This window comes from Pteropus vampyrus, unplaced genomic scaffold, assembly GCF_000151845.1.
Source record: "Pteropus vampyrus isolate Shadow unplaced genomic scaffold, Pvam_2.0 Scaffold221, whole genome shotgun sequence".
NCBI classification, from domain to species: Eukaryota; Metazoa; Chordata; class Mammalia; order Chiroptera; family Pteropodidae; genus Pteropus; species Pteropus vampyrus.
In genome coordinates this window covers 1685187-1695575 of record NW_011889002.1, presented here as the reverse complement: position 1 = coordinate 1695575, position 10389 = coordinate 1685187, and the positions used below count along the sequence as shown (strand labels likewise).

Genomic DNA, 10389 nt, shown 5'->3' with positions numbered 1-10389 from the left:
TAAAAGCCAGACATTAAACTTTTCGATTATAGTGTTAAGTGCCTGACGTTAAGCTTTTGATTGCTGAGGCATCCATTTCAGAAGACATTCACCTTGATGAACATATTTCCAGCCAAGTGACACAGCTACTAGCAAAACAACCAAATAAGGAATCAGATCACCTTCACCCATGAAGTTCCCTTTTTTAGAAAGTCCTGGGTAAACTAGATAACTGACCTCTTGAGTGACCCTGCTTCTCTCTTCCTTTACCCCAATTTTGCACTTACATTTTAAATTAGTTGATAAAGAATGAACCCATGAAACTCTAGACACTCCACTTTTGGACCTGATAAAGACAGAGTCTCAGGACAGCATTCTCTTTCTACCTGTGACCTCTCTTCGTGCCTTCGGGCATGCCACATACCTTCCAGGACCTGTGAGTAATAAATCTTGTTCCTCAAAGTTCCCTGATGGTTTTTTTTGCTGAAGTGCCTGCTGCAATCACCGTAAGAACCATAAGGGTCAGTCCAGCCACAACATTGATGTCTGTGAGTAACCCAGTTGGGTGAGTACTCTCATGCTTTCCTAGCTGATAGCATCAGTACCAATAGGCTGGGACTGACACAATGGTAACACTTGCTACAAACATGGCCCCAAAGCCTCCTGAGCATCATTGCTCTAGTCTGTGAAATATTGGATTGTAAATTTTTCTTATGATGTCTCACATCAGATTAAAGTTATTAGCACAAAACTGGATTTAATATTTTAAACATTTAAATATAATTTAATAAAGAGCTAGAAAAGAAACTACTTATTCATAGTTTATTCAAAATTTTAGTATTAACTATAAGGAAAACATTTGTTATAATATTTGATTTAACCAAATATAAGGAATTTAGACATTGAATAAAACTTAGTCTCTTCTAAAAGGATTCCACCCGGATATGAAGAGAAATAGATATTAAATATGTCTATTTAATATCCAATCATAAAGAAATAACAAAAGTGATATGAGAATAAGGGGATGGAGTGGTTATTCTGCCTGAGAGAGTCAGAGAAATGAACCTGTGTCCTTAGATATTTATGTGTATTTAAAGCCTATTCAAATATGTTGATAATGGATGGAAGTTTCTTTGGCTAAGACAATATGGTACGAATAGAGAGGAAAGATCTGATATAAGAATTAATTGTTCCTTGTTTAAAAACTAATTTGAATATGGGAATCAATGGAAAGGGAATAATTCAGAATATCTCAGAACATTCTGTCGAGTAAAGATACATAAAGGAAGAAGGGCAGTTTGAGAGTGCGTGAGTGGATTTTTCTGGGGATATTTCCAGGGACAGTTAAAAGAAGTGGATCTGTCTGATGTCACTTATGCATTTTAGTATCCCTGAAAGGGAGACAACCAGACATATCCGGAGTCCATGCAAGAGAATCCTCTTGCCTTCCTGGCCAACTGAAACTTAGTCAAACTTTTAAGTCTAATTTTCAGTCTACAAGAAATGTGTGGGATAGAGACATAAGTTAAAAACAAAACTAAAAGCAATCAGCCAAATCTAGAATGTGGGATTTTCTACATGACAGAAGAGCTGTTCTAGAAGAGAAGAAACTTAAAAGAGATTTAAGTAACATAATAAACAAATTCAACTTGTTTGCATCCTTATTTCAACAACCTAACCAACCGCATCAATTTTTTAGATAATTAGAAAACTGAATTTGAATTGAGTATTTAATTATATTAAAGGACTATTGCTAATTTTGTTACACGTGGTAACACATGTTGAGTGAGAAAACTTTGTATTCTTTTCGGATGCATACTGATGTTTCTAGGAGTAAAAAGACATAATGGTTCAGGATTTGCTTTAAAATATTGAAGTTAAAGGGAATGTGGAGGACAATAATTGACTCAAGTATAACATTTTAGGGATGATTATTAAAGCCGATTATAGGATTATGGGAGTTCATCATACTCTATTTTTAAAGCATGTTTGGAAGTTTTTATATTAAAATGTTAAAAATAATTATACCAGAAAAATATCTGGATGTGGATCTGAGGAGAAAGTTAGGGCTAGTGATAGAAGTACAAATTTGAATGCTGTCTAAGGACAGGGTTCTTGGTGTACACGATATGCTTGTACCGCTTAAGGTATACAGCTGTGGGTTTATAGCACCAATCAAGGGCTACCCTGAAGGAGAGTGATGAAGGAAAATCTTCCAATAGGCAAAACTTTGAGTACACTTTGAGTTCTGGAGGGACAGACGGCAAAAGTATGGATCTATATTCATTGTGTAAACAGTTGTATAGTTGAGCTGGATGTTAGGGACTTGGAAGAAATAGGATTGGAAGATTGGTGACAGGGAAGTCTGGGAAAGAGGTATGTGGATGGACCTCTCAGAATAGGCATAGGCTATGAAGATTATTTGTGTCCCATGTAGAAGCTCACCGAAAAGCATATACTACACAGGAGGCTTTTAATTAACAGGTGAAGCAAATGATATATTCTGTGTCTTTCAGCCAGCCACTTTCCCCAGCCAGTGCTTCCTTAATGGGAACAAAGTGGCTGTGATAGAAGCTACACATGGGCTCAACAATAAAGACTTTCCATCGCCAACGCTGACTTGGCCTGTGTTACTGCTGAATGCCTAATCTGCTAACAGTAAAGCATAACACTGAGCCCTGAAATGGTGCTATTCCCTAAGGGACCAGTCAGCCATCTGGTGCTAGACCTCCTTCAGCATTGAAGGAGTAGAGATTTGATCTCACTGGAATAGAGACATATTTTGATTGTAGAATATGGATTTGTCTTCTCTGCTCATAATGCTTGTGCCAGCACCACAATCCATGGCCTCACAGAATAGCTTATCTATCATTATGTCATACAAAGATAGAGGAATTCATTTTGATCCTTCTGATGGAGGAACTCATTCATAACAAAGGAAGTTCAGCAATTAGCTCATTGTTCCTAGAAATAACTGGTCTCGCCACATAACTCATCAAGTAGAAGTGGCTGGCCTACTTGAAATTTGTCGTGCCTTTCTGAATACTCAGTTTCAGCTGCAGATGGGAGACGAAACCTTAAAAGAATGGAGTTCTCTAGTACAGGATGCCATATATACTCCAGAAGGAATTAAAAGTCTAAATAGATATTACTATGGAAAAAACAGAAAGCTACCCTCTTCACTAACAAACAAGTACAGAGTCACCAAATACATACCTAGAACATTTCTTATTAAAGCTAGGAACGTGATAGGAATTCCTATTATCAATACTATTATTTTATATTGTCCTGGAGGTGGTTGTTAACAATTTAGATAAGATAAAGAAATTAACCTTATAATTGGAAATTTGGTAAATTTATCATTTACTTGCAGATTATAATCAAATACATGAAAAATCCAAGAGAATCAACTAAAACTGTTAAAATAAATGGGAAAATTTAGTAACTTGGCTAGGTTCAAAATATGATATACAACATTTAACAGACTTCATAAGTAAAATAAATAACTGAAGATACGCTCTCATTTATAGTAACTAAGAATATAGTAAAATATCTGGGATTAAAGTTTAAAATCCTTTTACTTTAGAAAATTTCAAACACATAGAATATACAAAAAAGTTAACTCACATGAAACCATCAACCAAGGTCAACAATTATAAAAAAAGAGCCAGTCATGATTCACTTCCCCACTTACTCTGATTATTTTGAAACAAATGTGTGATGTCATATTATTTAATCCTTTTTTATATTAAAATAATTGGGGTGACATTGATTAATAAAATCAAATAGGTTTCAAGTGTACAATTCAATAATATATGTCTATTGCATTGTGTGTTCACTACTCGAAGTTCTTAAATATTTTAGGATGTATCTTTAAAAGATAAGAACATAGATTCTATGAAATATAGGATCTAACCTAGGAGTTAGGGGGGAATTCCTAGGCTAAGAGTTTGACGACAGGCTTAAGGGGAGAAATATCTAGATTGAGAGAGAAAAGGAGATGGTAAAGAATTTAATACTTGAAAAATAATAATTTTTATTTGACAGATTAGTTTAAGCATTTTGAAAATATTAGTGATACATATACATAAAAATAAGTAACTGAAAAAAAAAACCTGAGGCAATTAACCTTAGGAAAAATAAATGTTTAAGAGAAGTAAATGTAATTATAGTAGAGTACTTCTCAGCTGTAATTATAGTTCATAGTTATAATATATAAAAATTGAGTATTCATTTAAAATTGTGGTATTAAAAAGATGAGTGACGGAAAGTTTGCAGGTAAAAGATGGAAACCTAATTCTCAACAATTATAACAGGATATTGTTATTTAATATTAAAATTTGATATATCAATAAATGGTAGTATAGATGTTATTTATGTAGAAATAAACAATGGGAGAAACAGCTAAAATGTGTTAACAGTTGCCTTTGGTAATTGGGACTGTATGTGGGGAGAGACATGGTCCTCAATTCTTCATTATAATAAGCCTTTTAATAATATTTGATTTTGAAATCACAATGATACATTGCCTTGATTAAAAAATAAAAAATTAATAATGAAAGAAAGGAAACCACATTTACCTGTAATCTTAAATGCAATCCAGAAAAGTTTATCAGGACTATAGATATCTTGGAACTAGATACTAGAGTAACTCAGTGGCTATTTTCTTTAAAAAGAGCAAACTGGACAAATTCCCTTGTAAATGTAAAGGAAGCTAAAACAAAGTGGATTTTGAGTTGATTTGGCAATGGGCTCTTCTTTTTATGTCTTTTTAGGACAAAAATGTGTGTTCTGGTTCTCTGTTCTCTATGGGTGCATGTGATCCTTTCAGCAGATTTCAAAGTGGACACTAAGTGAGAAGTAATGTTTTTCCCATTCAATGTTTTCAAATACTGCACTATCTCCATATTTGTTTTTAGGGAGAAATCATGACCACATATGTTAATGACATATCTCTAATGAATGTCTAAAGCTATATTTCTCATGCAGATCAAGCCAGCTTGGAGTCTGGATATTCCCCCATGAGTAATTTATGCAGATTTTGAGGATATAAAATTATTTGGGATACAGTTCAATAATTGTCCCATGGTTGGTGTTAGATGGGTACTAGATTTATCACTTTGTGAGGTATACAAATGTCTAATGTTGTACACCTGAGACTAATAATATTGTATGCCAACTGTAATTGAAAAATAAAATTTTAAAAATTGCCCCATGGCAATTTTAAACTCATTTGTGGTCTTCTTATCTATGTGAATACTGTAGACATTTTGAGGCATGGAAGTAGCTTGGAAGAGCCATTCAAACATATCTAGATCTTGATTGATGGTCATTACATATATCTAAGGGAAAGCAGCTTCCTCTCTAGACAAAGGAATTGTAATATAGTGGCTGTGCATCACACAGTAAGGAGAAGGATCTATTCCAAACATTGCAGATAATGCACTTAGCAACATGTGCACTGTCTTTCCATTTAGGGTTGCATGACATGCTTGTGGTAGGGGAAGAGCTTGATCTTCATCATCTACATCCTCCCTTTGATCATGATTTAGTTGATATACTTGTATGGTATATTGCATAGTGTATTGTGACCATGATTATACTTTGAGCAGTAATGATACAAAGATAACATCTCCAAAATTTTTGTTTTTGACATCTTAGGGTAGGTGTAGAGGGATGGAATTTTTCTTCCAGGGTTAAAAAAAAATCAGCTCCTAAATCATTTCGCTTCTTTAGAAGTCTCTAAATTTGGCCCCTCTATCAGTTGCACTCACGTTTCTATTTCCAGTTTGCCTATTTCTCTCCTGTGTTTTGATTCCAGGTCATTCCTTGATTGAGTATCTTTTTGTGGTATTTCTAACTTCTTACTCTGTGCATTTTCTGATCTCTTCTGGTCAACGCATCTTGATACAGGCTGAGTTACCAAGTTATCGTACACCTTACCTGTCTATCTTATCTGCCTCTAACTGGAAGAGATAGAGTAGAAGGTTAATTTTCATTTCCTGTTTCTATTGATGAATCAGCTAATTTGTCATAATTGTGTCCAATTGCATACCTTTCTGTATCCTTCTCTCCATTTTGGCTAACTTCTCCTGAGTATGCCCATCTGGATGTAGTCTAGCAATTTTTCATCTACTTTATCACTTCCAACTCTTTAAGTGAGAAGATCCTTCCAGGTTTCTGTCCTTTCAAGTTAGAGTATGCCATTAGGCAAGGCCAGGTCTTAAGGGTTTTTATCTAAAGTGCTCAGCATGATACCCAGCACATTTGGGTGTTCAGCAGATTCTTCTAATAAAAAACTGAATGGGTCAACTCATTCTCCTTGTTTATTTAGCTTTGAAGGGTCCCTGACAACTTTGGATGGCTAAATCTCCCCATAACCTGCTGTGGATTTTGGAGTATTGAGGACTAAGTTTTAACATTATGATGTATTACTAACATATATTAATAATTTTGAATAGTCATACATTTTCAAGTGATTGCATTTACAGGTGGATTTATATATCCTTATTTATTACTCATTAGCAAATTTTCTAGATAATCAAAGCACATTTCCAACTCTCTCTTTTGTTAAGTTTTTCTAAAAAGTAGTATGTTTGTTTGGTTTAGTTGGTTAGTTTTTTCGGTAACTTTTCATTTTGATATAATTTCATATTTACAGAAAAATTGAAATAATAGTACAAAGAACTCCTTTATACCATTTACTCAGATCCACCAATTCTTTGCATACATCCCATAGTGTGTGTGTGTGTGTGTGTGTGTGTGTGTGTGTGTGTGTGTGTGTGTAAAATTTTTGAACCATTTGAGAGTATTTTGAATCATTTGGAGACATCATGGTACCTTATACTCTAAAAACTTTCGTCCTTCCTAAGTATAAAGAAAATTTTTTTATATAATCATGAAATTTAACATTGACACAACAATGTTACCTAATCCATAGTCTATAGACTACTTTTTCCTGTTGTTCCTGTAAAGTCCTTTTTGGCTTTTCTTTATACCTCCAGTTAAAGATCTAGACCAGGATCACATATGCATTGATTTTCATTTCTCATTAATCTCTAATCTAGAACAATTCTCCAGTCTTTCTTGATTTTGGTATCTTTGAAGAGTACAGAGTAGTTATTTTGTACTCTTTTGATCACTTTTGGTTTGTTTGATGTTTTCTCATAACTACAAATTCAGTATATTCCGTTTGGTTGGAATATTACAAAAGTGATGTTATGTTCTTCTCAGTGCCTCCCATCAGTCAATTTGAGCCAGTTTGAGTCAACATCATGAGTCAATTTGTCTCAGCGTTAGTGATGTAACTTTGATCACTTGATTACAAAGATGTCTCTAGGTTTTGTTCACTGTACAGTTAAATTGTATGTTTATAATAAATAATCTGTGGGGAAATATTTTGAAACTACATAAATATTCTGTTTCTCATCAAACTTTCACCCACTAGTTTTAGCAACCTTAATGATTTCTTGACTCCATCATTCCTTCTGCACTTATCAGTTTTGACTTTTACCGAAAGAGAAGAAAAACTTCTCCTCCATACACGTATGACTTATACTTTGACTTCCCAAGCTCTAGAATCAGCTTTTTCTCCAAGGATCCCTTCACTGGCTGAATTTTTAACAAAATCCAGGAACGCATTGGTAAACGTGAGTCTTAACATCCAGCTACAACCTTTGTGATCAGCAGCAGCTGGCAAACTGTGGTTTCAGAATGTCTCTTCTGCAGAGAGGCTTTGCCTGGCAGCCTAATCTAAAGAAGCTCCTCCGTCTCCACAATTATTGACCTGTATCACCTCACCCCATTCTATTTTCTTCACAACACTTAATCACTATCTAAAATTATCTTGTTTGTTGATACTTTTTTTTTTGGTAATTTTTCTATCCCTTCAACTAGAATATTAAAGATCTACCAGTCTTAATGTATAACTTATACACCCAGAACCTGAACCTGGCACAGTTTATTTGTTAAATATATAAATGAATGAATGGAATCTTTCCACTCACAAAACCTATGAAAACACAACATTTCTTTACCCCATTTTTTGTTTTGGAAGTTTATTAAATGACATCTGCCCAGATTCCCACCATTCCTTAGAAAAGTTTCTTGATCACATATCCAGATAGGAAAATTTCCTCATATGGTAATGACTGCAACATCAGTGTTTTAGTAAATTTTTACATTTTCAAATGTTTCTCTACAAGCCTAGAGTGTATTTAAATCACTCTGTTGCTTTTTGTAACTGTTACCCCAAAAGAATCTCAAGCTATTACTGTGGTTACTCTTTAAACCATTCTTTTTCCCCTGGGTCATCTCTGATACAGCAGTGCAATTGGAAAATCTAATTCAAGTTCTTCCTGTTGAGCCATCTGTGAAAGTCACCATGCTAATGCTAATCATGGAGTTATCATGCCTCACCTGCTCAGAGGTATGTGGAAGGGGATCACCAAAGGTGTAAAGCTCCAGAGTTTAAATGTGTAGACGTGGCAGAATTCGGTGCTTTTCCTCCTAGCTCTTCACGACCCATTAAATCTACTTAGTAAAATCCTGAGAAAACTAGAATCTTCCAACCAGTGATCTGTAAAATTCAGGACACATTTTAAATGCCACACACCTGCTTTTACTCCACAATATGGCTATGAATCTGCTCTTCTCTCTTATCCCTTTCTTTTATCTCATTTCCACAGAGTAAAATGGAGAATTTACAGAATTTTCCTTTCCATAGTATACTTTTAATCAGGAAGTATCACTTGATACCAGCCCCTTGCTGTCATTTGGTCTACTGTGATGGCGTACATGTCATTGGGACTTATTCACCTTACTCATATGGTCTGTCATGTGCAAAGGTAAAAGTCGGCTGATTCCGACTCTCCACACACAGCCAGCACAAAATTAAAAAACAAACAAAACTGTTTTTGATAATTGAACTTTGATTATGTAAGATGTTAACATTAGGAGAAGCTGGCGAAAGATCTACAAGAACTCTCTGTAATGTTTTTGTAACTTTTCCCTAAGTCTAAAATTACATCAAAATAGAACTCTTTTAGAAAGCCCTCTAGAACTGTACATTTTTGGCTGTGTACAGCTGGTGGCCTGAATTTCACTAATAATATACTTTAGCTGAAATAAATGGCCTGAAGTTCATAAATAATTCACATCATCTTGCACTAACTTTTTCAGCCTAATATCCTCATGTCCTGATTGCATTATACCTGAAATTCACTTCTACATTTTGACACTTGCTGCTTGCTCTCAATTTTTGAATTTTATCTTCTTTTCTTAAGAACTGTTTAGTTTTATATTATTCAGTCCACTCGTCTAACACAGTCCCCAGGATGCTTCCCAAGATGTAGGTCAGGCTTCCTGGGCCCACAACAGGACTACTAGAGGTTTATTTTCCAGACAGCCATCATAGATGCCCACCACTTTCAAAGCTTGCAAGTGTTCCTCATAGACAAGTGAGTGTGGTCAGCTCCACCCTTTAACTTCCTCTTCTCAGAGACATTGTTAGTCTTCTTCCTAAGGTCAAAATTTGGCCCTGGGAGAGAGCTGACTTCTACTGTTTTTCCCATTGGCTTGATCACTTAATCCCTAAGCCATCCTGACCAGAAGAGGGAGCAATTACATTAGAAAACTTCCAGCTCGGGCATTAGTCTTCCCAAACTCCCAAATGTTTGCATAGTCTGTTCAAATGCATCTCTACTCCAGTTTCCCACTTGACATGGACGCTATAGTACATTCTTACTGTTTAAGAAGATTAGAAATGAGACATTTTCCTTTCACCTTCTGAAGTAACAGTTATAAAGAAAAAATTTACAAACTAAATCATCCATTATTCCATCAAGCAACAACAAAAAAGATAACAAATTTTTAAAAAAAAAGGATCATATATTTTGATTTATGTTCATTTTCTGGTATTTTGATTCTTACCTCAGTAAAAGGTAAGACACCTACATTAAACTTCTAACACCATGCAGAAGAGTTAAACACGCCCTGTAGTGTCGAGGACTCAAAGATAACTGCTATCACTGCTACTATTTAAAATTATAGTGTAGTCTATGGCCATGCCACCCAGAATGTACTCTATCTCATCTGATCTTGGAAGCTAAGCAGGGTCGGGCCTGGTTAGTACTTGGATGAGAGTCCACCTTCGAATACCAGGTGCTATAGGTGTTTAAAAAATAAATAAATAAAATAAATAAAATAAAATTGTAGTGCAAATTTATGCCCATGTAAGAAGACAAGAAAAAGAAACAAGACAGGTGATTTAATATTGAGAAGGAAAAGGCAAAACTGTTATAGATAAGTACCAGAAAATATGAGATGTAACACATTGAGAAACTATTAGAAATCATGAAAAAGTTTAATAAAATCCACATACGGGATCAAAATTAATTGTTTTCCTTTACA

At 34.7% G+C, this 10389-nt stretch overlaps 1 pseudogene; it reads left to right on the top strand.

Annotated features, from left to right (window-relative positions):
- The first annotated feature begins 10033 nt into the window (after positions 1–10033).
- On the top strand, positions 10034–10152 carry LOC111747412 (annotated as a pseudogene).
- The last annotated feature ends 237 nt before the right edge of the window (positions 10153–10389 follow it).